The sequence below is a fragment of the Canis lupus genome, chromosome 3 (genome assembly GCF_011100685.1).
Source record: "Canis lupus familiaris isolate Mischka breed German Shepherd chromosome 3, alternate assembly UU_Cfam_GSD_1.0, whole genome shotgun sequence".
Taxonomy (NCBI): Eukaryota; Metazoa; Chordata; class Mammalia; order Carnivora; family Canidae; genus Canis; species Canis lupus.
Genome location: NC_049224.1, coordinates 50,935,783 through 50,951,334, shown reverse-complemented (window position 1 = coordinate 50,951,334; position 15,552 = coordinate 50,935,783). Strand labels below are relative to the sequence as shown.

At 38.2% G+C, this 15,552-nt stretch overlaps 1 long non-coding RNA gene across 3 annotated transcripts in view; it reads left to right on the top strand.

Annotated features, from left to right (window-relative positions):
• The first annotated feature begins 2,564 nt into the window (after positions 1 to 2,564).
• The window catches only part of LOC102152355, a 43,760-nt gene continuing 30,772 nt past the window's right edge, over positions 2,565 to 15,552 (top strand). The window contains exons 1-3 of one of the 3 annotated variants that reach the window (XR_005357035.1): positions 2,565 to 2,723; positions 3,587 to 3,752; positions 4,050 to 4,121. This is a non-coding gene — a long non-coding RNA (uncharacterized LOC102152355). Of the gene's footprint in view, positions 2,724 to 3,586; positions 3,753 to 3,994; positions 4,122 to 15,552 lie in introns of all 3 variants that reach the window. The other 2 variants (XR_005357036.1, XR_005357037.1) reach the window with 2 other exon arrangements.

The window sequence follows — 15,552 nt, the reverse complement described above, 5'->3', positions numbered from 1 at the left end:
AGGCTAGATCAGCAATGTGTTATTTCTTACAGATGTGGGGTTAATTGAGAGGTTCCTCTTGTGGTATACTGCAGTTATTCAGTCAAGGGAGCCAGGACTCTGAAACATCTAAAACGTTCTAATGTATGCGTTTGGAAGTTAGTGCTGGCTGCTTGGTGGATTGCTTGGGTTTTCTTTCCAGTGTGGTCTTTTTATCCTCCAGTAGGTAAGACCAGCTTGCAAGCATTAGAAGGGAGAGAAAGTCAAACGTGTAGGACCTCTCGAGACACAGTCTCAGAAGTATTATAATGCCAAATCCAACATACTCTATCAGTCAAAGTAAGTTCTGAGATGAATCCAGATCCAAGGAAACAGATGCCACCTCATAAAGGTTGCATATATATGCATAATCTCATCTGCATAGCCACTGACCTGGTACAAACAACTATCATCTTTGCTTGGGATACTGAATTAAGCTTTAGTTTTGTGTCCCTCTACAAAGCAAGGGACTTGTTTTGTAGCTGGATTTATAATTCAAAATGAAAATCTGTTCTTGGCACTACCATACCTCAATCCAATACTTAAGTCATTTATCAGCATTATCATCATCATCTTCTGCATCATCCCCAAATTCTTAGCATGATCTGAAAGGCAATATAATATGGCCTCATTTTTCTTCTGTGGTTTCTTCAAGAACAGGGTCTTTGCACATGTTATTTCCTCCAGCTGGAATGCTCATTCCCACCCCCATTGAGTTGGCTAACTCCTAGCCAGGGTTCAAATTTTATCTCAAATATCACTACTTGCAGAACCTTTCCATGGCAAGGTAAACTTCTGTCATATTTTTTCATATCACCAAGAACTCATCCTTCACAACACTTAGAAGAATTGTTATTTTGCAAGTATAGTCTTACTCATTAATAACTCTTGCCCCACTTCAATGGTAAATTCTGTAGGGCAAGCCCATGCAGCTTTTTGTATCTCATATCTAGGGCAGTGTCTGGGACAAAGCAAGTATATGCAGTAACAATTCAGTTAAATGAGTGAATGCTGCACAAACAGCTGGAAGCATGCAGACTTTTGTTCCTATACTACTTCTCCACTCACTAGCAATGCAGTATTGAACAAGTAATTTACTCCCCCGGCCTGGGATTCCTTATCTGAAAAAAAAAAAAAAAAAAAAAAAGAAACCATAATGATATGCCTAATCACTAAGTTTTTCTGTAAGAACTAAAAGAGATAATATAATTAAAGTGGCTCTAGCTAGCATAGTGCCTGGAATACGGTAAATGTTCGCTGTTCTGGCAACATGTAGTTTAAGTGCTTTGTCATATAACAAAAGTCTAGGGAAGAGTGTGATTTGCCCAACATCACACAGCTCCAGTAGTGCCTGAATTGTACTGTTCGTGTTTTAGAGTTTTTGTTACCTCGTTGCTTGTCTGAGTGACATGCTCAAATTTCTATTTTGATAAGACTAGTCTGGCAGCAGTGTATGGTATATATGTGCATGTGCCTGTGTATGTGTGTGTGTGTGTGTGTGTGTGTGTGTGTTGGGCACAGTCACCTTTCCTTTCTCAAACCACACCTCCAACAACCCTTTCCTCTATTAATGATCTCTGATGTCCACAGTCTTCTAACACAACAATGCCCTCATAGGAATACAATGCAATTCAATTCACACTATGCAATTCAAATACCTTCATTTGTAAAGTGGGAGGTCATTCTAATTCTAAGTTTATTGTGTTGCTCCTCAAATCAAGTCTGAGGATGTGCCAGGATTTGCTTTTGCACATTATAAAATGGTACCTATGTGTTCTTCTACCCAGAGAGTCAAGCCTGATTGTGGCTCAGAAATGCCTTTGGGTTCAAGCTCTTTGGTGAAAGGCATTGCTTCTGCACCGGCACTTGTGTGCAGTTGTGTAGTCACCTGTTTGTTTCTCTCCCTTCACAGCAAGGGCTTCTGAACTCAGGTTTGTTTTACAGGGATATGAAATAATCAGAAAGCAACAAGAGAGAAGTCCATGGGGGCCTCTGAGGCTGGGAAGCTGGGAGTCTATAATTCACAGTTCCTAGTCCCTGGGACAACAGAGCTGCCAGCCTGACAGCCAGGGGAGGGGGCTTTTTTCAGGCTTGTTCTCCAAGGGGCATGCATCACCTTCCACCTTCTACTTCTGTCCTCTACCTGTAAAAGGAGGGAGAAGACTATCTGGTCTGAGTTGCAGCAGAGGTTTTGAAAAGCTTTTCCATCCAGTGCTAATAGCTGCCCACAATCACAGATATCCATCCTGGAATCTTCTTAACTGAGCAAAGCCAGAGAGCCAATTCTAATTCCTTTGTCCACATAGAATTTTCTCTCTTAGCTCAATTTTTTTTTTCCCTCTTATTCTATTTTTAAAGGGGAAGAAGCATTGTTGCCTAATTAAATCAAGGGCCAGTGTTATGGACTGAATGTGTCCCCTCAAATATGCATACTGAAGCCCTTGCCTCCATTGTGAAGGTACTTGGAGACAAATGGTATTTGTGAGGTAATTAGGGTTCAATGGGGTCATGAAAGTGGAGTCTCATAATGAGATTGCTACCCTAATCAGAAGAGACACTGTAGAGATAGAGATTTCTCTGCCCACATGCACAGAAGAAAGGCAACTTGAGGACACACAAAATGGTGCTGCCTACAAAGAGAAGAGGCATCAGAACAAAACCTACCTTGCTGACACCTTGATCTTGGATTTGCAGCCTCCCTAACTGTGAGATGTAAAATTGTAATGTTAAAGCCACCCAGCCTGTGGTATTTTTTTAAATACTTTTTAAGAATTTAAGAATCTTTTTTTAGGATTTATTTTTCATTTTTTATTTATTCATGATAGACATAGAGAAAGAGAGAGGCAGAGACACAGGCAGAGGGAGAAGCAGGCTCCATGCCAGGAGCCCGATGCGGGACTTGATCCCGGGACTCCAAGATCGTGCCCTGGGCCAAGGCAGGTGCTAAACCGCTGAGCCACCCAGGGATCCCCAGCCTGTGGTATTTTGTTATGGAAGTCCATGCTAACTAACATAAGTAGAGGCCACCATCTAATAAAAAAAAAAATGATATAAAAAATGTCACTTTTGTGACCTCAGAGGAAGCCATGGCTACTTGGTGAGTCAGGTGAAATGTCCTTTCATTTATCACCTGCAGAGGGTATTAGGCCCAGAGGGACAGATTTCCTTTAGTTAGCACTTCACTCAGTGAGGTTCTGCCCTGATTTTAAGCTTCTCTTGATTCAAAGCCCCCCTTGGACTTCTTAATAACATCAGCAAGGGCCAGTACAGTGTGGCATTGATTTTTATCATTTTTAACCTACCGTCAGTGCTAACTTTTGTTATTATTAATACTGGTCTCCGGGGTGCTAACTTTTGGTATTATTAATATTGGTCTCCAGGTCTGTGAGATCATCTTGAGAATAGAAGCTTGTGGCACAAGGACAAATGGACTGAATACTTTCTTAGTTCCTTGCACTTCTTAAGTCCATCCTTAGACTCAGCTTTCCAAGAGTGTGGGGCCAAATGGAGCTGTAATACCCCTAGCACATATTTCCAGAGGTGTTAAGGAATTCCCTTCTTTCCTTAGACCTGGGACTTTGAGGAAAATTTCACAGCTAAAAGTTGCCCAGCTGAAAGAATTAAAGGTCCATGTCAAGACTTAACAGTCACGCAGCTCAGTGAGTCGTGTAACTCAGCCCCAGTCAATCTTCTCAGAATTCAAGACTCCATGTCTGCAAAATGAAGATTAAATGGTACTTAACAGTCTATTTATGCTTTCTCTGACATAAGTGGTGCTCTACATGTGTCCCAGCCCCTATGACTTTGGAAAGGATTTTCCAAGGCATTTTTCTCCAGATCACTTGCTCCCAAAGCATACACCAGCAGCATCAACATTACCTGTGAATTTATAAGAAATGCAGAATTCCAGGTGTTGCCCAAAACTGACTAAGATCATATATTGAGAGAGGGACCCAGTGATCTGTGTTTTCACAAGTCCTCCAGGAGATTTGGAAACACTGTCAACTGACAACTGCAACCCTATTTTTAAGCACCTCTGCCAAACTGAAAATGAGAAGCCATGCAATGTGACCGTAGCCCTCTTGCCAGGATGATTGGCTCAGGTTGGTTCAACTGATTTAAAGCCCCATGATTTTTCATCCATATTTGGTGAACAAGGTATCTTTTCTTTCTCCATGATTGCAAACTAGGAAAGCTGAGATGTGGGTTGCTGCAACAGGAGGACAGCCTGCCTAAGGACAAGATCCATCACAGAGGAGAGCAATATGAAAGAATTGCAGAGATAGAGACCTAGATTTCCAATACAATCATGAGCAGTCTGAACTGTTGCTAGAATTCTAATTAAGTCATACAACAGATTATCTTTATCCCTCAGCCAGTTAGATTTGGATTTTTGCTTATTTGCACTCAAAAACATCCTGACTAATAGTGATAACAGAGTCCAATTAGGAGTCTAGTGTAGAACCAAGAAATGTACAACAGTGGTTTAAAGCAAGAAAGTAATGGAATTGGGAATGAAGACAAGTGAAGAGTTTCTACATATTTGGAAATAAGAAATTATAGGGCTTAATTCTGCGAGGGAAAAGGAATGGAGACTATTCTAAGAATTGGGAACAGAAAAATAACTCCAGATTTTTGATCTGCAAAGATTTTACTAGTATTGCCCCTCTCCCAGACCCCATGATGTATCCTGCCACACTTCTTGTCCTATTATAATCCTTTTTATCTTGTCTTTTCTTTGTATCTCAACCTCACCCTTTATGCATTTTATTTTTGCTGCCCATAATTACTCCCCACCTCATTTTCCACTAAAAAATAGTCAAGGAAACACATATAAACAGATAAAATTTTGATAATCTAAGCTTAACACAGAATTGAAAGATTATTCCCTCTGTTAATTTGTTAATACAAAAAATTATTTTTAAGCAACATCTATGACTTAAGTGCTGAGTATGATGAGAGGAAATAGTAATAAGCTTGTCCTCAAGATTTTTATGATCAAGAACAGTATCAGCCACCTTTGCCTGTAAAGGGTCAAATTGTAAAAGTTTTCAGCTTTATGGGTCATACAACCTGGTATAGCTACATAGCTCTGCTCTTGCGGAGTGAAAGCATCCATAGATAATATGTAAATGAATGGGTGTGGCTGTGTCCCAATAAAACTTTATTTACAAAAACAGGTAGCAAACCAGATTTGGCTCATGGGCCATAGTTTGCTGATCACTGATCTAAATAAACATCTAATAAGGAAATGATAATGCAAATACTACACATAATGAGAGAGTATCTTCTAAGTGAGCTGAGTATGTATATACTGCTTGAAGGTACAATTTCAAGCTAAGAAAGTATTTTCATGGTTTTCTTTATTAGCTTTGCCCACAGGCATGTCGTAAGTTAAAGACAGGGGCTTCTAGAACCACTGTCTTTCTATAGGACCAGTACAAAACCCAAACTTGTTATGACTTACTGAGAAATTAGTCTACTTACCAAACATAAAACATAAATTGAAAAGAATACATAAGAAAGTAATTTTGTTATTTCTTACTACATAGAAGTAGGAAAATAGTAGAAGCAAATTGTTATGATAACTCCCATCTGGATCTTCCCCTTCCTCTTGTCCTGAGAGTCTAAGACCTCTCCATTGTCCTTGAAACACCAAAACTCTACAATAAATTTACAGATAAATGTAGAGAGAATCGAAGTCTTCACAATATTGAATCTTTATAAGAAGTGTATTTTCCTCATTTTCAATTCTTCTTTTATGCCTCTTGGTAGATTTTTATTATTTTCTTTCAACAAACACTGACCATGTCTCCAGCTTATTCCTAGATAGTTTTTCTTATTTGTTGCTGTTGCAAATAAGGTCTTTCCTGAATTTGATTTTTTTAACTTTCCTCTCTGTCTAGGAAGTGCCTTTTTTTACTATTAAATTTTTAACCAGGAAATTTATAAACATTCTCTTACTCTTAAAATAAGTTTTCAGTTATATGTCTTCCCAAGTATACAATCATATCATGTCAAATTTTAATAAATTTGATCCCATTTTTTGATATTCAATACTTTTTGTCTTACTGTATTATTACTTTCAAAACAATTGAAGTGAAAGGTGCTTTGTTCCTTATTTTAATGGTAACTCTTCTTATATTTCACTTATCAATCCTGATATTAATGTTGCATTTCATGTGTACTTACCTGATTAAAGATTTATAAATATACTCATAATTTATTGAATTTTTTATTGGTAGAAGTAAATAAAGAACCTAGAAATTGATCCTTGTATATAAGTGGATTAATAACATAGTAAAATTTATTTCTCAAATCAGTAGAAAATGATGGATTATTTAATAAATGTTACTAACAGAATATTATCCATCAGAAAAAAATATATTTGGACCTCTACTTTATATTGGTTCCCAAAGGAATTCCCAATGGCATAAACACCCCAGTGTTAAAAAATATATACAATATTGATGGTAAAAATACACTGTTAACAAAGCCAATATATGATAAAAATATATTTTACTAATTTTTTTCAATGCAGATAGATACCAAAGATAGCAGATAAAGGGTTGTGTGTATAATACTGAAAGAACATTTACAAACTTACCAGAAAAATACATAGAATCCAATAGAAAAAAACTGACCAGAAGCTGTAAAAAAGAAATTCACAAAAGAACATACTCAAATGGCCAACATACATGAGGGACTCAAATTCACTAGCAGAGAGGGAAATATGAAGAAGAATCATAAGAATGATATATTCTTACAGCTATCAGATAACAAAAAAAAAATAGCATCAAATATGGTGTGGGATGCGGGTAGAACACACTTATGTTCCTTGTGCAGAATTGAATTTTTACAGCTTTTTGGGATATTGATCTTGCAGCATCTATTAAATTTCAAAATATATGTATTCCTTGATCCAGCCATCTTAATCTTGGGAATCAGTTTCCTAGGAATAAAGTACCAGTACTGTCACGGACACTATAGCACATTGCCAGATCTCTTTTTCAAGACCAATTCACACATTCCTCTGCTTGTGAAGAGTGCTGAGTCAGTGCTTAATCAGTGGAGCAGATCTGCTATGTGTGAAACAGAGTGAGCAATGGGGCATCTGGGTGGCTCAGTTGATTAAGCATCCAACTCTTGGTTTCAGCTCAAGTCATGATCTCAGGGTTATGAGATTGAGCCCTTCATTGGGCTCTGGGCTATGTGAAGAGTCTGCTGGAGACTCTCTCCCTCTCCTTTTGTCCCTTCCCCCATTTACACACACTATCTCTCTAAAATAAATAAATAAATCTTAAAAAAAAAAAAAAAGAATGAGGAACATATTATAGAGATTACTTGTTACTTTTCAGAACAAGGTGGCTGTCAGTTATCGTAGGAGGTGGTGGAGGCATTTGCTACTGGCTTCTGGTATTGGTCCTGAAGGCACTAGAGGTCAGAAGATCAGCAATCAGGAAGAAAAGCTGGCCATGGAGTGGAGAAAGAGCATGTCTCACCTGGGAGGATGTGCTGTAGTGCTAAAACACGAACAAGTCTCTCACCAGCTCCAACCACAATCATGTAGGATCTGCAGGAGAATCTGGTGCCCTTCATCATGGACCTACATGCTCACTTGGCCCAGGACTCAGAGAAACTACAGGAACAGATGTGGTGGGAGGGATTATGGGTCCATGCACCCACCAATCATGTCAGCTAGAAGATTAACAAAAAATGTGTGCAAGTTACCCATGGCTCGTGGCCTATGCAGACTTTCAGACATAGCAAAATGGCTACACCTTTACTTTGGCCTTCCAAATCCCACACAGCCCTTTTGTATATTCTACACTAAAACGGAGCAACCAGGGAAGGGAATTCTGGGCAACATAGCTCCAGATTAGGTAAAATGATACAAGACAAAGCTCTGCAATAACTCCCAGGGAAGTTACTCTCCAGGAATTATCATCATCCAAAGACAGCTGTTGCATCCATCCAAGGGCACCTCTTCCTTGGAAGCAGCATTTGCTCTGGAGGTACAAAGCTGTGCCTCAATTGGTATGACTTTGAGCAACCACCCAATGTCAGAGCTACCCAAATTCCTTGAGGCCTCTGATATAACTGCTCTGCCATGCAACCTCTCCTTTTGCCCAAACCTCACTTTTAGCCAACAGATATTGTTCCTGGGAGCAGGCCCCAATAAGCCTCCTGCAGCAATTCTCAGGCACTCAGACTTTGTTTTCCAGGTCACTCAATCTATTACAATTGCATACAGCTATCTTATAGTGAGCTGTTTGCAGTGACAAAATGAGGAGATAATGTGAATTCCAATTATAGGTATAAAATATATTATGATATATCCATACCATAGAATATTTGCCAGAAATGAAATGCCCTAAGGCTCTACATGTTGATATGGAAGGATTCACACTAGGTACTCTGTTGAGGAAGAAAAGCAATATGTGAAAAATTCTGTATATTATAGCAAATATTTTTTGTTAAATGTTAGAGCTCATACACAACCTCTTTTTTGTATACGGATTTTTGTATATATATATATATGTGTGTGTGTGTATATACATATATGTTTGCAAGTAATTACATAGTAATTACATAATAAATTAGAAAGTACATGTGCTAAGTTGATGATGTGGCTTACTTGGTACAGAGGATAAGTTTTGAAGAGGAGGGAAGAAGAAAGAAAAAAGCAAAAATGTATACACTGATAAATAAGCCTAAAATCATATCTATTCAATGATATAAATAATGTATGTGCATCTGTGTGTATGTGTATTTAAAGAATATATAAGCATTCATTTATGCATAAATAAAATACATATAAATAAAATATCATGCATTTATATTTACTTACATTAAAGAAATTCAAATGTGCTGCTTTTCGCAAGGTATTGACAACATAATAAAAATATAACTTTGATCAGAAATAAGTGCTTCATTTTATCAATAGTATTTTTGGTCTATATGGAGATGGTCATTAATAAGTTAGATACAATTCCTAATGTTGTAATATCCATTCCTTTCTGTTACTACACATTAATCTCTTAATGTGTCATAGAATCCCATTTAGTAATTTATTTATGGTGTTTGGCTCAATATTATTAAGGAGATTGTTTTTTAACTTTATTTAGGGGAGATCTCTGTCTACTGACTAAGATCAGGTCTGGAGAATGGGATAGACAGAGCTGGGTCAGGAGAACAGAGATAAGAATCAGTTGGAGGAATCCTGGAGAGAAACAGTGATTTAGAGGAAGATGGTGGTATAAGAAGAGACATAAGATTACAGCAGAAATATCATGGAAATGCTAAAGAGAGACTTTGCTGCTAGATTCGAGGTGAGGAACTGAGGTTAGGGAAGGGAACAAGGTGGCTGTCAGTCTTCTGTATTGGGAAACTAGGCACTCAATGCTCAGTTTGGAAGATGGAAGAAAAGATTAGTGTAGAGTAGGGGAAGGAAGAGGGGAAAAGAAAGACAGGACATGAAAATGGACACTCAAGACCAATGGGAAATTAAAATCTTGTTTTGCAAAATTTTGTTTGCTATAATGAGAAAAAAAGGATCTGAAAAGTGAATTTGTCTTTTCTTTCTTAAATTTGTACTTCTTGAAAGCTCCCTAGACTCTGAGATGGTGTCCATCTCTGACATATGTGGTGGCCCAGCCCACAAACAGCATTCTTGATGTAGCTGACTTCTGTTTCAAAAATACAAGACCAGACACTCAGAGCATCATTTCTCTGGGGCTCCAATCATGTTAGTCATGAGGGTGGATGTTTAGAGCTATGGCGCATACATCTGAGTGCTGAATCCCAAGTGAAAGAATCCTCCATGTGTTCCATAACAAACATATTGTTCATGTTGTTATGTGGGGCCCTCTAAAGTGTGTAGTCCAGGAGAGGTGTCAGTCCTGCCTTTGTCTTGGCCGGTGTTAAATATCAAGATGGTGACAGAGGAATCAATGTCCTCCCATGACAGCGGGTTTTTAATTAAGGCAAGATGGTGGTGAGTACATCATACATGATCGAGTACATTGCAGTATCAGGTGGGAACATACAGAAAATACAGTAGAAGGGTTTGGAGTGGGTCTTGTGGAGGGAATTGAATCAGACTAGAATATATCCAAGGAATATAAGAAAGAAAAGAAAATCCTAGCTATAATGAACCACCAGGGACAATTGGACCCTTGAAGGTGGTGAGGTAGATAAGAATGGAGTTATTATGGAACCACTTTCTTGCATAGGCCCCTACTGCTTCCTTGGTAGTTTGGGGTTCTTGAGATGACAGTGGTTCAGGTTTCTCCCAGCAATATGAAGGTGATGTGGAGCTACTCACTCAGGTCTCTCTTATTGTATCAGCAACAGTCTCAAGGGAGTTCCCCCTCTCTGCCTCAGATGGCAAAAAGCATCTCCCTGTAGTGCCAACAGAGCTCTCAGGGGAGCCTCCTAATCTCGCTGATTCTGTCTGCTGCAGAACAGCGAGTCCCCCAGACCTCAAATTTGCGCTTCTTTCCTCATTTTCTTTTTTCTTTCTTTCTTTCTTTCTTTTTTTTTGTGAAATTCCTTCTGTCACTTCCTTATTTTCAAATTGTATATCCATTTTTCTTGCTTATTTACCATGGTGATGACATCTGAGTAAAACATTTTCATTTTTAAATTTATATTTTTTCTGGCTTTTTTACAATATAATCCATATAGCATACTGTAGGTTTGAGATGTACAATGTGATGGCTTGATAAGTGAATATATGGTGAAATGCTTACCACCGCAAACCTCCCCTCACATAATTAACCGTTTTCTTGTTCTCCTTGTGATGGTGAGAACATTAAAGCTCTATTTTCAGAGCAACTGCCAAGTATACGATTCAAGATTGTAAATGCCAGTTGCTGTGCTGTGCCCTGCATCCCCAGGACTCATTCATCTTATAACTGGAAGTTTGTACCTTTCAATTTATTTTTTTAACACAGTAGGGATATTCTTTGCATTTCTGGGTCCTTTTTAAAATTTTGCTATTTTGAGAATTACTTTAGTAGTTTTCATACAAATTATTCAGGAATGTGATCCACATTATTTTCACTTAAGGATTGGCTAGGAATTTTTTATTCCTAATAGGTGGTCAATATCTGTAAACACTCCATAGATACTTGGAAAGACATTGTCTTCCATTGTACAATACAAGAGATGGCCTTCTATTGGGTTTACCTTTTAAATTACACTTTAAACTCTCCGGGTAACTTTTAAAATGAATCTAGGGGATCAGTCAGGGGAGGAGAGAACGGTTGAACTCCACTAGTTAACACTTTTCTATTTTCCTTTTCCCTTTTATTGCCTACAATTCTTGGTTACACTTCTTAATTGTTTTGTTATTTGGAGCATGAAGACTCAAGAGCATTTGATCTCCTATGTGTTTCTGCCCTTTATTATGATAAAGCACTTTTGTCATTTATGTTTGTGTCTTGAATTTAACTTTGATGTTAATATTGCAGCCTCTGATTTATGTTTTGTTTGTGTGTCCCTGGTGTGATTTTAGTCTCTATGTCACTTTCAACCTGCTGAGTCCAGTTTAGATATGTCTCATATAGATAGCATGTAGTTAGGTTTTATTTTTTTGGTATAATCGGAGTCTTTTTCCTTCAATGGCTTAGTTTATTCCATTGACATTTGTTGCTATGACAGATATTTTTGTTCTGAATTCTGTCATATATGCTATTTCATTTGTTCTTAATGCTTCTTCTGGTATCTGTCATTTGCTCTGTGGTTGACATTTTCTCTCACTTTATAGGATTTTGGTTTTAGTTTTCATACTTTGTAATATTTAGAGACTCTATTTCTTGTATCATTGCCTTCCTAACTTTCTAACTTTAAATGCCGTAATATATATATATATAAATATCCTTACTAATCTATCAATTTCATATAGTATCAAATAAAAAATGAGGACCTGAATATTATGACTCTTTCCCCCAACGTCTCTCCATATGTAACACTAAATGTTGTTAAGTTACGGGTTGATTTTTGAATTGTCAGGATTAAAAACATTTACATTTTGCTGTGAAACTTACCACATTCCTTTAGCCACAGTTTTGTTTGTAAGATTTTATTTATTTATTCATGAGAGACATAAAGAGAGAGAGAAAGAGGCAAAGACACAAACAGGCTCCATGCAAGGAGCCCAACGTGGGACACGATCCCAGGTCTCCAGGATCAGGCCCTGGGCTGAAGGCAGTGCTAAACCGTTGAGCCACCCGAGATGTCCAACAGTTTAAAATGTAAACAGAATCAATGCCTGCGACCCCTCCCTTCATCTTTCAGCTCCTCCTACCTGGAACTTTTCACTTTCTTTATCCACTCACTTGCAGGAACAGCACTAACTTTGTAAAACACCATTCCTGGGGGCTCCCCACCCTCCAAGTACCACCATAACTCTACTCTACAATGTTTCCCATTTTCTACCGCATATAAGCCACAATTCTGAGTATTAGAGTCTCTCCACATGTTTATCTTCTCCTGCCTTCCTAGCTCCACCTCCATCAATTCCTGCCTCCAAGTTTCTACTTCATTGGAACATCTGTGATCATTTACACATTTTTCCTGCCCTTCCATGCTCCTGGACCTGCACTCACAGTGCCACATATTTAACTCTCCTTCATTAGTTTCAGTGAATTCTTGTTTACTCAAAAACTCTCAGGTCAGAATATTAATTAATTAATTGATTGATTAATTAAGATTTTTATTTATTCATGAGAGACATAGACATAGAGGGAGAGGCAGAGACATAGGCAGAGGGAGAAGCAGGCTCCAGCCTTACCAGCTCCAGTTGCTGCCTAGGCCCAGTCTGTCTTTTCATTTCCAGTTCCCAAATACCACTCCCCACCCCTCCTCATCTCCTTACCCTCTACTGCCACCTGCCAGGCCATCTGTCAGCCTTTCGGGGTTCCTCAGTCAGGACCCATTGGCCTGGTTTCCTCAAGGAAGATAAGAAAAACAAAAGAACTGGAAGACAAGGAAAGGGATGAGTATAGAATCAACTATTTTTTAAAGATTTTATTTATTTATTCATGAGAGACACAGAGAGAAAGAGGCAGAGACATAGACAGAGGGAGAAGCAGGCTCTCTGCAGGGAGCCTGATGTGGGACTCCATCTTAGGACCCCAGGATCATGACCTGAGCCAAAGGCAGATGCTCATCTATTGAGCCACCCAGGTGCCCCTGTGGTATGGAGACTTTTAATTCTAATATTTCATATATATATAACAGAACACATATGATATATAACATATATATGATTTCTATATATTTATATTTATCATATATACAGTATATATATTGTATACGTGATTTCTAGTGAAATTTTCCATCTTGTCATATAAAGAGTTATTTTAAAAAATATAAAAAATAAACATGTTAAAATTTATTTAAAGTCTGTGTCTGACAACTTCAACAACTATGTCAGCTATGGATATGTTTATAATCGTTTATTTCTTCTCTTGGCCATTTTCTTGGAATTCCCATAATTTTTAACAGAATAACAGATGCTCAATATACAAAGATGCTATGTACTTTGTATGTAGAGTCTCTGGATGTTATTCTCTTATTTCAGATTTTTCTTATTTTCTTGAATCCTTCAGGTTGCAATTTGTAGTGAGATTAGTAGCTGACCACTAATCTGGGACAGAGCAAATTTGAGGCTGATTTTTAGTTTTGCAAGAGATAGTCCAGCTGACTCTGTGAGCTTTTCAGGGTCCTTGTTTGACTCGAAGAGTGTTTCCCAGTGCTCCATCACCTAGAAGTGCTCTGGACTATGATGTCTATCTCACTCCTGGCATAGAGCTTCTCAGACCCTCTATCCCATAGCGTCTCCTTTCTATTGGGCTTCTCCACCTCGCAGCCAGCACAAGGTACACACCAGAGAATGTATGAAGGGGAAGAGCAGTTCTTGCTTATGCCCTCTGTCCTTCTATGTGGGATCTTGGGCACTCAACAAATAAGACCCATGAACTCTCATTTCTTCCTCGCATCCCTGTAAGACCGCTGAAAGTTCTGCTCAGCTTCTCTGCTTTGGAGCAGCTGTTCTTGTTTCTCAGACTCTCCACATATCTTGGAAGGGAATCAGTAAGTCACTGGGCTGAAAAGTTAGAGGAAAATATTAAACTCACCTCAACACCTTCCCTTTGAGACTTTGGCAATTCGTATCCTAGCTGCCTTGTCACATAGAGGTGGTTTCTTTTGTTGATTGATTTTTTGTTTTTGTTTTTGTTTTTTTAAATACGTGTTACCTGGCTCTTCTAGCTTTCTCTTGGGCAGGGCTGACCTGTGTGTTAGTCCATCATAGCCATCATAGAATTCAGGCAGGTTTTTAAGCCAGATCAGTGACTAACTCACTTACTCCATGTATCTCCCAGGTTCATTTTTTTAATTTTTATTTTTTTTAAGTAAGCACTATGCCTAGCATGGAGCCTAACACGGGGCTGGAACTCATGACCCTGAGATCAAGGTTTGAGCTGAGATCAAGAGTCAGATGCTTAATGGACTGAGCCACCCAGGCATCCCCTCCTAGACTCCCTTTGATGTAACAAAATGCAAACATAAGAATTCCTTGGCAATTAGTGTTCAACTCTACAAGTGTCTATTGTTCACATATCTGAGATCTTGGCATTGGTGGATGCAGTATAGTTGCAGCTGGATGAAAGAAAGGCTTACCCACATGTCTTCTTGTGCTAGAGCAAAATTTTCAAGCCTGGATTAGGAAGCATATGGACTATACAATCAAATATTGTCACTAAAATGTATTAATACTTATTAATACATCTATTAATTTGGGGAACTAAAAGCCTGATTTGAGGGTCGTCTCTAATGAAAACATTTGGAGCCTCCCAAAACTTCAGTACAACCAACATCATTTTTGCCTGTTGGACTTCACTAGAGGGCAAAGGTGTCTGAGGGCATACTTTTTTTTTTTTTTTCTTTAAAGCCAAGGTTTTCAATCTGTGCTGGTTAAATTGTGTCCTAATGACTTCAATGATGCTTAATGGAGGATTTCTGTTGTTAGTTCATTCATCTTCCCCCTAGCAACCTCATACAGTTTGGGGATGAGTGCTGCTCTCTCCTAAGAAAAAGGCAGGGAACAAAGCAGCCAGAGGCCAGACTTTCCTGGGACTTAATCTCCATCTAAAAGCCTTTTTATTCAAATAATGTTCGTTTTGACGCCATAGCCCCTTCCCCCTGACTATAAGAGACCATATGCCTAAATACAGAAAAATAACTCTACAGAAAGAAAAATAAAGATTAAAATCACCCATCTTTTCACCTGACTTAAATCAAGGTAATAGCTCCTGCTTCATTCTCTCATGTGTCCTACTGCAGTTATCAACATTTATGCATAGATATTCATCAATATGCAGAAGAAATTGGGTCATACTATACATATTGGCTTTTAAATTCTATCAGTATACTTTGAATAACGTGAATCACTTTCTATTTTTTGAAGTATTATAGATAAAATGGTACATAGATGACAACCTTGGAAACATCTCAAAGTTTAAA